This window comes from Amia ocellicauda (genome assembly GCF_036373705.1).
Source record: "Amia ocellicauda isolate fAmiCal2 chromosome 11 unlocalized genomic scaffold, fAmiCal2.hap1 SUPER_11_unloc_3, whole genome shotgun sequence".
NCBI classification, from domain to species: domain Eukaryota; kingdom Metazoa; phylum Chordata; class Actinopteri; order Amiiformes; family Amiidae; genus Amia; species Amia ocellicauda.
In genome coordinates this window covers 153,746-168,091 of record NW_027102661.1, presented here as the reverse complement: position 1 = coordinate 168,091, position 14,346 = coordinate 153,746, and the positions used below count along the sequence as shown (strand labels likewise).

General features: G+C 43.2%; 1 non-coding gene across 1 annotated transcript; it reads left to right on the top strand.

The window, feature by feature from the left end:
* Positions 1 to 5,284: 5,284 nt before the first annotated feature.
* Positions 5,285 to 5,357, top strand: trnav-cac (transfer RNA valine (anticodon CAC)). The gene has a single exon. It is a non-coding gene; the product is annotated as a tRNA-Val (tRNA).
* The last annotated feature ends 8,989 nt before the right edge of the window (positions 5,358 to 14,346 follow it).

The following is a 14,346-nucleotide window of genomic DNA, read 5'->3' as shown; positions in this document are numbered from 1 at the left end:
GTCTTTGAAGAAAAGGCCGGGGCTGAACTGTTTGCTTAGGGTCTCCTCACTATAATTAAGTTTACACTCCATCATGGCTCTATAGGGGTAAGTATTGCTGCTTTGACTAATGAGCCGATCTCCCAGGGTCACATCCACCTGTGAAAACATGGTGGCCACCGGGTAATTGATGACCCCAGCGTTGGCCGTCTTCTCGATTGCATCGCCATCCTCATTAGTCACTTTACAGTTCATTAAAATAAATGTGTTATTCAAATCATTATAATCCTCGCCATTGCCAGCTATAAAAAACTCCAGAGGGGCCATGTCTGAAATTGCAGAAAGAGGGGGAATCTCTACATATATGCTCTTATCTATACTCGTTTGAGTGTATGGAACTGTAAACAGATCCAGTTCTGATTTGACGCATTCTTCCAATAGACTGTGGACAAAAGACATGTTTAAAAGATATATCCTGAGGCTCTATTTTTCTTTCTTTGAGACTTTCTTTTTGCAGGTTTTTTCTTGTGCTGCTTCCTTCTCCGAGTGTTTCCACGATATGTTGGAGAATGAGAGATTCTTCGTTTTTTGTTAGCCACGGATCTTCGTCGCCCTGGTGGACACATGCTGTTTCTTCTTTTACCCCCCCTCCTCGCCATTACCATGAGACCCGAACCCTCCTGATGCTCATGGCTAGCTGCCCGGTTCATAACATTGGTGAACACGTCACTAACAATATTTTTAGCCGCTGATTTCAAGTGGGGTCTGGCTATAGCAAAGCCTCTCTTAAGCAGGGGTACGGCCATTCTAAAGAGACCACGAAAGAGTCCTCCTAGACCGGCGCCATACATTGTGGGGGCTCCTACAAAACCGGGCAAGCCGTTCCATCTTGCATCTTGTAATAATCCACATTGGCGCTAGGATCTACATAACCCCTCGAGGTAGCCATTTTAATAATGTACACACTGTTTCAGGGGTCGAAAATGTAGTTTGACAACTTAACTTTACCGAAGCGGAAGGGTACGTTGATATTCTGATCCGATTTGTCTTCGATCGTGATGTTGTCAAAGTGGGTCTTTGAGACTGGTACGTAGTGTGGCTTGTCATAAATAATTGTGACCATGTCATTGCTTTTACCTTTAATAAGTACATTTCTCAAAAGGGGGACATAACTATCCCCGACCCTCTGGTGGGTTATGATATCCGTATACACATAAAGAGTGTAAAAGCCGCCCCACCACTTCTGAGAACCTGCTCTCTGTGTCAGAATAGAACCCTAATATACGCCCCAGTTGGCCGCTGGTTTGAATGCTAATACCTGGTTTTGACACCTTGTACACTCTGTTGTTAATAGGGTTGTAATATAGCTTGATGTTGGGGGTGCCTTCTGAGAACTGTTTATGCATCTCATCTAATATTTTATCTACATTGTCATAATAACCTCCTTGTATCGTGAATGTCCATTGACTCTTTTTAACATCATCAAAAATGGCGAAGGTGGCATCCTTATCTTGTAAAACAGCCCAAGTGTAAGGATACTGTATTTCCGCCAACCCCACTTCCCACGACCCTCTTAGATCTATAGATTTTCCAAATTGTACCGTGTAACTGGATATTTCATTTTTAGGGTATATATCGAGAGAGGCGTTACTGGGTAGAGTCACGTAGAAGCCTCCTGATTCCATCTTGAGTATCGAGAGTAATGCCCCCAACACACCCGCGGGCATGTTGTTATAAGGATTGAATATCGCAAACCTGTTGTTCCGGGACCCAACTATTGAACTTTTCAGGCCATCCAAGCCATTTCACCAACACATATTTTTTCCGGTTCTGGGTTTTTTCAGCTAATATCTTTTCAACTCTGTATACACTGTCTTTACCCACAATAATTTTTTGTAACTCGGCTTCGTAAAACGTTCCTTCTATATCCTCCCCGTCATAGTCTTTTAACCGGTACACGGGGGGGGCTCTAGCCAACTGTTCGGTAACTGTAAAATATTCGTCAGAAAATGTTTGTTCATAACCTTTGGCAAAAGTACTCCTTAGCTTTGAAACGCGAACCACATCACCGATGTTGAACTTATAAGTAGTTTTTCCCTTCTTAATAAATGGTCCGTATAATTTTGTATAGACCTGAAAAGAATTACTTTGATCAACATCTATAGACTTCATTTTAATACTGGTGTGATACCCTTGGTTGTAAGCATCAATAAAATCCTGAACTTTATCAAAATACTTGAACGTGTTGACCGCTGTAAAATATCTCCACATTTTGGTCTTTATGGTGCGGTTAAACCTCTCCACTACCGATGCTTTAAGCTCATTTCCGGTGGTGAAATGATGTATTTTGTGTCTCTTCAGTAGATTCTGAAATTCTCTGTTGAGAAACTTTTTTCCTTAATCAGTCTGCAGTTTTTTAGGACATCGACCCTGGGACAATATATCCTCAAAGACCCTCGTCACCGCTCAACCTGTTTTATTATGTAGAATTCGAGCCCAGGCATATTTTGATTAAACATCGATACACATCAACATCAATTTGTGACCATTGTTATGTTTTGATAAATTTGACATATCGACTAGATCCATTTGCCATTGTGAGTCTATGTCAGTTGCATATACGCGGTTTCTTTTAAAGTTAATCCTGAGAGGTTTATGTAAGGTATAGGCGTCTTGTTCCCGTAACCATTCTGAAACAACCACATCATTAACCTTCACTCCGGCCTCAGCGAGTCCTCTTTGAAAACCCTTCTTACCCGCCAAACCCCCAATCTTGGCTGGGTTGTAGTATAGTTCCTGCATTTGGGGAGCTTGCCGAGTCATTCTGTCAAATAACCACACAGACCCACACTATGCGCAAAGTTTTTATACAAGGTTTTTTATTCAACTTCAGGAGAGCAGATACCCCTTTTTAGACATTTGAGAAAAGTATAACATACACAACAATTTTTTCTACGGTCCAGACAAAAAGAAATCAGATGATTGGTTACTTGATCTATATCAACAAATATACCTGTTTCTTTATCTTGTAGGCACACACCTCAGTTACATATGTAAATAAAACAACAATATGACCTATTTTAAAATTAAACAGAGGTGTATTAAACTTGCTCAGTAAAAGGTCATACAGATGTTGATGAAATGGCCTAATATCATTCTTGGCCCCCTTGAGCGCTTCATCCCAGTGTTCGTACCCCCCGATCTTTGTTACAGCAGCCATTAACTTTTCCAGGTTTGAAAGTTGATCCTCATCGATGGTTAAATCTGTAGAGAAAAGGCTCGCGTTGGCTACTTTTCTGTCAAGCACATGGTGTAATAGCGCTCTCAGGTTAGCTGCAGAGTGTTGATGACAGAACCAGTTGCAGAAGCAGTCCAGAACATTCCCCATGTTCAAAGTCCCTTAGTTCAGGTCAGAGTCTGAATCAGTGGCGTAGATGTCGAATTCTTCGTCGCTGTCCCCAGCTTTAACTTCTTTACGGAAGAAATAAGCTTTTAGCTTGCCAGCGGTTTTTCTACTCGGCTCATCCAGGTCATTGAGCAGCTGCCCAAGTTTCTCTATTATAAACGGCTCCTTTTTCAGCTCCAGCAAAATCTCATCTATGATTTTCTGGACTTGTCCCGCAGTGACATGTATGTGGGAGTAAGACAGCGCCTTGATTAGTGCCGGTTTCAGCCACGGTTTGTTCAGTCTTCTGTAAAACACGTTGAAATAGAACAGGAAATAGTAACGGTCTGGTTCAAACAAACAACTGTGTCTCAACTGACTGGGGTGATTCACTTCACACCCCCGACAGACTTCTTTCAGAGCTCGGTCGATGAGAGCACTCAGAATATACACCAGGGTGCTTTTAACCACTCTGCTTACTTGGTCACATACCCCGGGCATAAATCCTTCATCTTCATCACGCCCCCGGGACTGTCCGATGCTCATTGGTTCGCCTGGTGGTTTGTGGGGTGTTTCTACATCCATTGGACTGACCCCCTCCTGAGACGCACAGACGGTAGACAGTTCGGGAAAATCGAGGCCCTCCATGAGCTCCAGAGGCTGGGGATCCCCGAGACTCATTTGGACATCCATCGCACCGCATGTTGTTTCGTCCTGAGGGACCGGGGTCTGAGGTCTTGGAGAGTAACCGCAGTCAAAGGGTTCCAGAGTGTATACAAAATCTGGGGAATAGAACCAGGGGTGATCCCGGGTTTGAAGAGGCCTGTAGAGCCTGTCGACGTCCGCAGCTTTCGGGTAAGACATTCTCTTTAATTTTAAACCATGATTGAATTGTTGCGCCTTTTATCCTATCTCTTCACTACGTCATGACACACCGCCCTCTTAGAAGAGAGTAGCCCCTGAGCCGTCAGACCCCCCTCCAAAACCCCACACGTCGTCTGTTTTATCATCGTCGTCGTCATTCAAGGGGGATATATAATCCATAATCCAGCATATTCTCCTTCTAACCAAATCCAGTTGCGAACATTTGGTCAAGATGTCAAATCCATCATTTATACAGTTTATGACCTCTTTCAAGAACGGCCAGTCCACGGCGTCAAACATCATTTCAGTAACCTGTTTTTCTGGATCCTCTTGCCCTTGAGCAATGCAAAATAGGTCAGTGAAAATAGAAACCTTTATCTCACAGGCTGGCCCACGGGAAACACCTGTGCGCGTTTTACCAGCCTGCTTCGATGGGAGCCATTCGAAACGCTAGGACAGGTCGGTTTCCGTAGTGTAGTGGCTATCACGTTCGCCTCACACGCGACAGGTCCCCGGTTCGAAACTGGGTGGAAACAACCCGCGGTGCACATATGCCAGTGCCGTGTTACCCGTCCTCATCTCTCTGCCCCAAGGCCGGCCGTTGTTTTCTCTTCCTCGGAGTGGCAAGAAATCCTGACCTTGAGAACTAATGATCGAAGAAGGGTAGCTTTGCGAGGCGCTGGAACTGACACTTTTAAAATCGATACATGTTGTTGCTGTTACAATACGACCGTAGCAGGATCGGCGACATTGCTGTTACTCTTATGTAGTTGAAGGCGCAGTATAGCTCTGATAGTCTGGTGGTGAAGGAAGACCACCAGCCGTTTGAACAAGCCATTCAGCATCACCTTGTTGGGCTAAGTGCAGGCACTGTCAGAGCGCAGGGCGTCCTGCCTTTGAAAGAGTTTCCAAAGTGTCCTGATGTGCCCTTGAGCATTGCAAAATAGGTCAGTGAAATTAGAAACCTTTATCTCACAGGCTGGCCCAAGGGAAACGCCTGTGCACGTTTTACCAGCCTGCTTCGATGGGAGCCATTCGAAACACCAGGACAGGTTGGTTTCCGTAGTGTAGTGGCTATCACGTTCGCCTCACACGCGAAAGGTCCCTGGTTCGAAACCGGGCGGAAACAACCCGCGGTGCATGTGTGCTAGTGCTGTGTTACCTGTCCCTGTAACGCGGCCGGCCATCGTTTTCTCTTCCTCGGAGTGTCAAGAAAGCCTGACCTAGAGAACAAACGATCACAGAAGGGTAGCTTTGCGAGGCGCTGGAACTGACACTTTTAAAATCGATACATGTTGTTGCTGTTACAATACGACCGTAGCAGGATCGGCGACATTGCTGTTACTCTTATGAGTAGATAGTTGGGTTTTTTGGGCGCGGCCTATTTTGTTATGACGTATGCCCTAAGCTTATTAATATTCCTACGTCATAATTGGGGGGCGTGATTTTAGGTAGAGTTATTTCCTTAATTATTCCTACGTCATATCCGTCAGAAAGTGTACACCCATAAAACCCTGAACAACAAGGCCGCCCATAACCTGTTGTTCTTGTTGTTCTTGTTGGTCAACTGTAGAGTGTGAATGGGTCGGCTCTTCCTGTAGTGGTTGGGGGTCTTTTTTAAATATACATTTAATGGTTTAGTAAATCTAAACCGTTATAAGATCAACAAGTTCTGTTGTCTGTAATGGTCCCAGGTCTTAACAATGCCAATTTTGAATTGTGCGTTTATCATATTCACACTGTCTCTGTCTGTCTTTCTCTCTCTCTCGCCCAATCATTTTATAAAATTCAACAAGTTCTGTTGTCTGTTATGATCCCAGGTCCTAACAATGCCTGTTTTGCATAGGGTACTTATGTTATCCACACTGTATCTGGCTCTGTCTCTCTCCTCAAATTTAATTAAAAATTAAATTAAAAAAGAGGGTGTGTGTGTGGGTGTTTGTGTGTATAGGTTAATTGTTTTTGTAAAAAAAAAAAAAAAAAGCTGTGGTTATATTTTATCTCTCACATAATGTGTTCAGTCGTTTTACTTAAATACATTCTAGGGTCTTAAAGCTCATAAGAGTTAGACTTAAGATAAGGATATGCTTTTAAGGTATTTTAGCAGTCTCAATCCCTGATGATAAGGAATCGTTTAAAAAATGAAAACAACTGATCACTCAATGCTAAATAGATCACAACACTCAAGGCTAAATCACTCACACCATGGGGGGCGGGGGTGTGCTCAGACAACAATAGGTATGGCGTGTGGTATCAAAACATTCAGAATACTTTTAACCTATATAATTTATAAGCTTTGTAAAATAAACCCAAATATCTCTTTTGCGGGGATAAACGCTGTTCTGAGTAGTTTGTGACTTGTTTAATACCAAACAAAGCATCGCTATAAAAAAAAAAAAAAAAATCACTGTAAAAGCGCTAGTTATTTTTGATCTTTATAGTTATTTTCTAGGCTCAGGTTGTTTTTTAGCGCTTATAAAGGCCTGAAATATTCTTAGTGGTTGTTGACTATAGGTCTTGATGCTTAAAAATGTTTTTTTGAGAGACCAAAAGGTTCTAATAAAAGTTTAGAGTAGAGAGGAGAGAGATCGTCTCCATCTTGGTTTCTATTTGAAATTTGATGCAGTGTCATTTTATTGGTTGGTTTTGATATGTTAATTGGTAACAGGGTGGCACAAAGGCCAGACCAGAACAATGCCTTACAAGCAGATCCGGCATGTGGCCATCATTTTAAGTATGAAGGTCTGGTCTTCAGCTCGACAGACTCATACTGACCTTTCGATTTAAGACTAAAGATCAACAATGTCTGGAAACAACATCAGCGATTCGATTTAAACGAGTTTTTAGGCAAGTCTTCAGATTATTTTCATTGACTCAGAGCGTGTTGTGTGCATGTATTGTAAATAAGGCTATAACATCTGTTTTAAGTTCTGTAAAATTATTTTTCAGCCAGTCAACAGGAGTTAATTCCCAACGCTGAGGAGATCATCTGGAACAACGACGGTAAGATTTTTGTGTTTGCGCTCATGGGTTCTTATGCATGGGTGTGTGTGGTTTTGAAGCGGCTCATTAGAGTTATGAAAACGTTTTAATATATATTAATGCCGGTCTCTTTAATTACACAGAAACTATCGAAAGGCCTGTGATTAATGTCTCCGAGGATCGACCAAGAGAAGTGGTTGTCCCTAGACAGGCTGTCTGCCGACCGGGTAAGAACTAAACCCCTGTTTGTTTGTATAACGTTTCTGTAAGATGTTTGAGTCCAGTTTTGTTAATTTAAAAAAATTATCCTGTCTAACAGTATTAAGAAACGTGGTTCGAGACAACGAAAGGCCTTCCACATCGAGGGCTTGTTTCGTTTTACCTTCGAGAACCGTAACCTTTCAAGAATCTGAAAGGCCGTCAGCCCCGGTATCTGATAGCTGTGAGTATATATCTGCAGCCTGTAAGAGGTTAAAGCTTTTTATAAAGCGGTGTGGTTAAAGGTTAAACATGTCTCTTACCTTCACAGCGGTGCAAAAAGCTAAACCAGCCGAAAAACATAAGAAACGATTATTCTGTGGAGGTAAGTAAGATCTTTCAAACTTTAATGTTTTTAAAAGGGCTTTGTTTGCCCGTTGAGGGCTAATATTTAAGCGATGGGTGACCGTTTCCTGTAGGGCGGGGGGTTCTGGGAAAGATCTTTAGAAGTCCGGACAGGTCTAGGCTTGTTTCTGGGGAACGTGTTTAGAAATGACCGATTGCCGTACCGTCTGGTTAGGAAGTAAAGCCGTCCGAAAGGGTTTAGTAAGTTGTTTGGCTTATCTCCCGCTATTATACTTCTGTTTTAAAGTGGTTGTAGGAAAAGGCTTGAAGGTGTTCATTGTATTTAATATTTAAACAGATCGTGAAAACGTTTGTGAAACAGGAAGTCCCGGGATCAGGAAGCGTTTACACTTGGAAGGTTCGTTTAAAAATGAAATGTTGTTGTGTGTGTGTGTGTTTTATTAACAATATTACAGTTTTTAAAGAAACATTTAAGAAACAGTTTATTTACAGCGGCTTCTCTGTTTTACATTTATTATCAAGTCCTAATAAATATATTGTCTGTAAATAATAAGGCGTTGTAGTGAATGTCTAAGGCTATTTTCAAAGGTCTAAAAAAGCTAAAGGTTTTGAATGTCCTGGACATGTTGTTTTAAGTTTGATTTCTGTCGCCGTTTAAAGATGTAAATGTAATGTATATTTTTATTCTTCCCAAGACTCTTGGGATAGTCATTCTGTGGATGAGCTATTGAGGACAATTACCCCGTCTAAGTGGGATCAAACATCTTTCCCGGTGAGATCACCGAGAGGATCCCCCACGGTGGTCTTGGAGACCCCCCAACATCTACTCAGGCCACAGCCTTCTGGGGGTAATTCTACACCCCAGATTCAGCCCGCCGCATTGTCGGGCGGAACAAATACAGGCATCCAACAACCTCAGGGGTCGCCGTCAGTCAGGGCTGACACACCACCCAACGACGGCCTGGTTTCAACATCGTCCCCCCAGACCCGTTTCTTGGCTACAGAAACGCGGAACAGTACCCCGCGCTTGGCCAGGGTGTCACCGCAAAGGCCTTCTTGGTCTCCGTCCATGAGTATACACTCGCTCCTTACCTCCTTCGACCGAGATTTACCGGAGCGACCATCCTTTGAAGCTGAGCCAGGCCACCAGCCCCCGGAGCTTCTTCCTGAAGGTCGGCATGAGTTGCTACATACTTTGTTACAAAATCAAAGACTTGTGTTAGTGGGGCAAAACCTGCTGATAGAGAGCCAAAACACCCTTATTAATACCCTTACTAACGAATTGTACCGTATTTAATGTTTTAATAGACACAAAACGCCTTACTATTGTGTGTTGTTGGAAAAATAAAAAATAAATTAAAAAATGTCCTGACTTGGTAAAAGAACTCACAAACTAAAGGATTATGAACAAGCTAGGGCCCCAAAAAGACCTTCCCGAGAGAACATCCCCGGCCCTGTTGTGAACTCCTCTGATGTCCCAATGAACCTGGAACTATTACAAATGATAAATGATTTAAATAACCCCCAATTACCACCGATAGAATGTGAATTAACAGACTTACCGGTGAACCCCGACCTGTTACAGATGGTCAATGATCTAAATAACCACCTCCCACCGGTAGCGCTTATAGAGGTTCACCCCCTAGTTCACCCCGATTTGTTTGAAATGGTGGAGGCTTTGGAGGAGCTACCCCGACCAAATTCTGCCCCTATTATAAATGATTTGAGACAATTAGAACACAGGATGGCGGCAGAAGCAGCCATCACTATAGAGGAGGGTCTTGACATTAACCGGTTGGATATCTTTGAAGGACTTTTACAGGCTTTAAATGAGCCTCCTCAAAAAGGGGGTTTTGTAGATGTCAGCAGTGGGGGTGTTCGGAATTTGGAGGGTTCTGGGACTGATAAGGCTGTGGAGGACATGCTCTGTGAGAATGTAGGGGGTGAAGGCTTTGTTCAAAATGATGATGTGTCCAAGAGTACCAGTGATCCCGTGATTATAGATAGACCGGCCTATAACAATTTTGAAATGATTCAGCGTTTTAATTTTGCAGAACTTTTAAATTGTGACAATTATGCAGAAATATTTGTCAACATATACGAGGCCTTGCAGAAAATGCTTGAACAGGTTGCTGAAAGGGTCAGACCTCGAGATGTTGTACAGTTAGAACTCAGAGGGGATGATTTGTTTAGCAACCTATCTGTAATGCTGAGTGGAGATAATTTAGACGTCTGGCTAAAATCGAAGCATTATTGCAAAGTAACGCAGCCATCATAGCTGATGAAAGTCTGTCTCTGGTAATGAATGTGGTTCGTAACCCTGAGGGTGGGGTGCTTAGAAGTCTGTCGAAATGCTTGAAGAACGACATAATTAGGACCAAGCTCAGGCAATTAGTGGTGAGTTCCAGTGGGGACAATAAGCTCTGTTTTGCTTACAGTTTAATAAAATTACTCACCCCCGACATGCCTGAACCCCAAGCTCTGCAAGAGGCTTTAATGCTTCATCAGAGGGCCGGCTTAAACTCTCAACAGATGGTTGCCTTTTCAGACATCACCAAGTTTGAGGAGTTGTTGTCTTTAAAAATTGTTGTGTGGTACCATTGTGAGGTAAAGGAAGTATTTGTGAAATTTCAGACACATGCTGAAACCCATACACAGACACTGTTTCTCTTCCTAAGTGATAGTCATTACTTTGGAATAAAGAGTTTGACGGCTTTTTTGGGTTGTTCGTATGTTTGTCATTGTTGTTATAAGGCCTTCAATGATAAGCTTAAGCACCGCTGTGACGGTTACTGTAACGTCTGATTCAATCCCCAATGTTGTAAGGGTTTGGCCCCTACCATCCGATGAAAAGATTGCTTAAGGATTTGTCTCTCTGCGTTCTGTTTTTCCGAGCATAAGGTACAGAGGGCCGCTGCTGAGGGGGTTAAAAAACTGAGTTATTGTGATCAAACTAAATATTGCCCGCAGTGTTGCCTCCAGTACCGTTTTCATGAGGTTAAACCACACAAATGTCTGGAGCCGAGATGCAGGATCTGTAATGCTGATTTAACCCCGGGGTCCGAACACCAGTGCTTTATTCAGCCGGTTAAAAAGGAGCCGCCGCACAACCGGTATGTCTTTTTTGCTTTTGAATGCCGGCAAGAAAACGGGGTCCACGTTGCTAATTATATACACTGTATTGACATGTTGGATCGTGAGTGGTCAGCTAGCGGTGAGAGTTGTGTCAGGGAAATCATTACGCGGTATCGCGGTCCAAAATACCTCAATTACACATTTATTGCCCACAATGCTAAGGGTTATGATTCTTACATTTTGATGAAGTATCTGGTGGAAAATGGGGTGACCCCAAAAATAATAGCTCAGGGTAGCAAGATCATGTGTTTCACCGACGAAGCTTTCAACTAACGTTACATAGACTCGTTAAATTTCCTCCCCATGAAATTGAGCGCTTTGCCTAAGGCTCTGGGTTTTGAGGCTCAGAAGAAAGGTTGGTTCTGCCATTTTTTTAATACTAAGGACACTCAAAATTATCGAGGGTCCTACCCGCCCGCCTCTTATTATGGGGTTGATACTATGATGTCTCATGAGAGGGAGGAATTCTTTAAATGGTACAATACGGTTAAGGGAGGTGTTTTTGATTTCCGAGAAGAGATGGCCGCTTATTGTAAAAATGATGTGGTGATCCTTAAAGAAGCCTGTGTGCGTTTCTGCGCCGAGGTTATCAACACATCGGGTCTCGACCCTTTGCAAAGTGTGACCATAGCGTCTCTCTGCATGAAAATGTATCGGTCCAATTTCTTGCAGAAAAACACTATAGCGGTCACCACTTCTGACAACTATCGTGCTAGACAAAAGAACTTTTCGACTGTCTCCATACAGTGGCTGGAATACCTGAGTGCCCGGGATAACATCTTCATCAGACATGCTTTAAATCAAGGGGAAGTCAAAATGGGGCCTTACTACTTAGACGGTTTTAGCAACGTGTCCGGGCGGCGTACCGCTTATGAGTTTGCTGGTTGTATTTACCATGGCTGTCCTCAGTGCTTCGACCCAAACACCTTTAACCCCGTAACACAAAAACTCTGCGGTGATATGTACTATGATTTCCAGGAACGAATTGAAACTTTAAAAAACACCTATGGTTTGAACGTGCTGGTGATTTGGGAACACGAGTGGACGACCCTGAAGCAACAGGATGCGGGGGTACAACGGTTTATGGAAACCTTGGACTTTCCTGAACGTCTAGAGCCCCGGGATGCGTTATTTGGGGGTCGTACCAACGCCCTCTGTTTACATTATGAGGTAAAGGAGGGTGAGAGAGTAGATTACTATGATTTCACCAGTCTGTACCCTTATGTCAACAAGACCAAAATGTACCCGGTGGGGCGTCCAACCATTGTTTATCGTGACTTTCTCGAAATCGGACATTACTTTGGTTTGATCAAAGTCACCATGTACCCTCCTCGCGAGCTGTTCTTACCCGTGTTGCCTTACAGGTGTTCGGGAAAATTGATGTTCCCTCTGTGTAGAACGTGTGTGGAAACTGAAAATAAAACTACCTCTTGTCTGCACAGTGATGAAGAGAGAGCGCTGACGGGTGTCTGGTGTAGCATTGAGCTTGACAAGGCGGTGGAGAAAGGTTACAGAGTCGGTAAGGTGTATGAGGTTTGGCATTTTTCTGAAAAACCTGATTCTCTTTTTGCTGATTACATTATGACCCATCTGAAAGGGAAACAGGAGGCATCGGGCTATCCCTCATGGTGTGTTGACTCCGCGGCCAAAGAGCGATACGTTCAGCAATATTTTGAAAAGGAAGGGATCCGTCTAGAGCCGGGGAACATAACTGTAAACCCCGCCAAGAGACAAATGTCCAAACTGATTTTAAACAGTCTGTGGGGTAAGTTTGGGGAAAGAAATTACCGTCTAAACACAACCTTGATTAAAACCCCTGAACAGTTTATAGAATTTATGTTTTCCAAACAACATGCAGTATCACACTTTCAATTCTTAAATGACCACGTGGCACAGGTCCAGTGGAGGGCCCCTAAAGATTTCCCCACCAAACAGGGGAACGTTAATGTTTTCATAGCGGTTTTTACCACGGCTTACGCCCGGCTTGAACTGTACAACTTAATGGATCAGTTGCAGGAACGCACGCTCTATCATGATACTGACTCTGTAATCTTTGTCACCAGGCCAGGGGATTGGGTCCCTCCCCTCGGGGACTACCTTGGGGAGTTAACGAGCGAACTAGATCCTCAGGACCACATAGTGGAGTTTGTTTCAGGGGGTCCTAAGACTTACGCATACAGAACGGCTGCGGGTAAGACCTGTATGAAAGTTAAGGGTTTCACTCTGAAACATTGTAACAACAAGCTCATTAACATCAAGTCTCTGACGACCCTGGTAGAAAGTTTTGTAACCGAGAAAGACGCGCCTCCTCGTGAGATTATTACAGCCGGAAATCAGATCTATCGCAATAAAAAGGGGTACACGTTGGAAAATAGATCACTAAACAAACGGTTCAGGGTGGTGTACAATAAAAGAGTCTTGAAGACTGATTATACCACTCTGCCTTATGGATATTAGCGGTGGTTTTGATAACAGACTTCAACACCCTTTCTCCTGTATTATAGCCGGTCCCTCCAATTCGGGGAAGAGCTATCTTATAAAGAACATCATAGAAGATGTGGACGCAACCGTGTCCCAAGCTCTTGACAACATAGTGTGGCGTTACTCTTGCTGGCAACCTCTCTACGATGATTTGGCTTCGAAAAAAAATAATCTGAAATTTGTGCAAGGTCTCCCCGCCTCGTTGTGTGACGATGACTTGTTCCCGCCCGGTCAAACTAATCTAGTGATCCTTGATGACCTGATGGAGCAGGCCGGTGACAACAGTGAAGTGGAAAAAGCTTTCACAAAGTACACTCATCATAGGAATTTAAGTATTATTTATTTAGTTCAAAATCTATTTTTTCAAGGTAAAAAAAGCCGCACTATTAATTTAAATGCCAATTATATAATTCTTTTTAAATACCCCAGAGATAAACTACAGGTCACCGTCTTGGCTCGTCAAATGTACCCTAACCAGACCAAGTTCTTTTTGGAGGCATTTGAGGATGCCACCAAAAAACCCTACGGGTACTTGATTGCGGACTTAAAAGCACAAACCCCAGAAGACTTTCGCCTCAGAACAGGTTTGTGCCCGCCCGATTGGCCGGCAGTGTATGTGCTAAAGAAAAGGAAATAAATAAGAATGTCTGTTCGGATTAAAAGAAATCTGCCGCTTTTGCAAATGTTATTTGAGGGGAGCCCGCGCCATAGGAAAGCTGTGCTGGCAGGGGCCCCCTCGGATTTGATCGAGACCCTGTGTGAAATAGCTTTTAACATCTTACGCGGTAATATACCCCTAACCCCTTCTCAACATTCTAAACTCAAAAAACAAAAAGCGGTTATCAAGATCATCGCTAATAAGAAGTATTCTATTAAAAGAAAAAGAAAGAAGATTAATCAAACCGGGGGTTTTATAGGACCGCTGTTGAGCATAGCCGTGCCTTTCCTAACCAGTC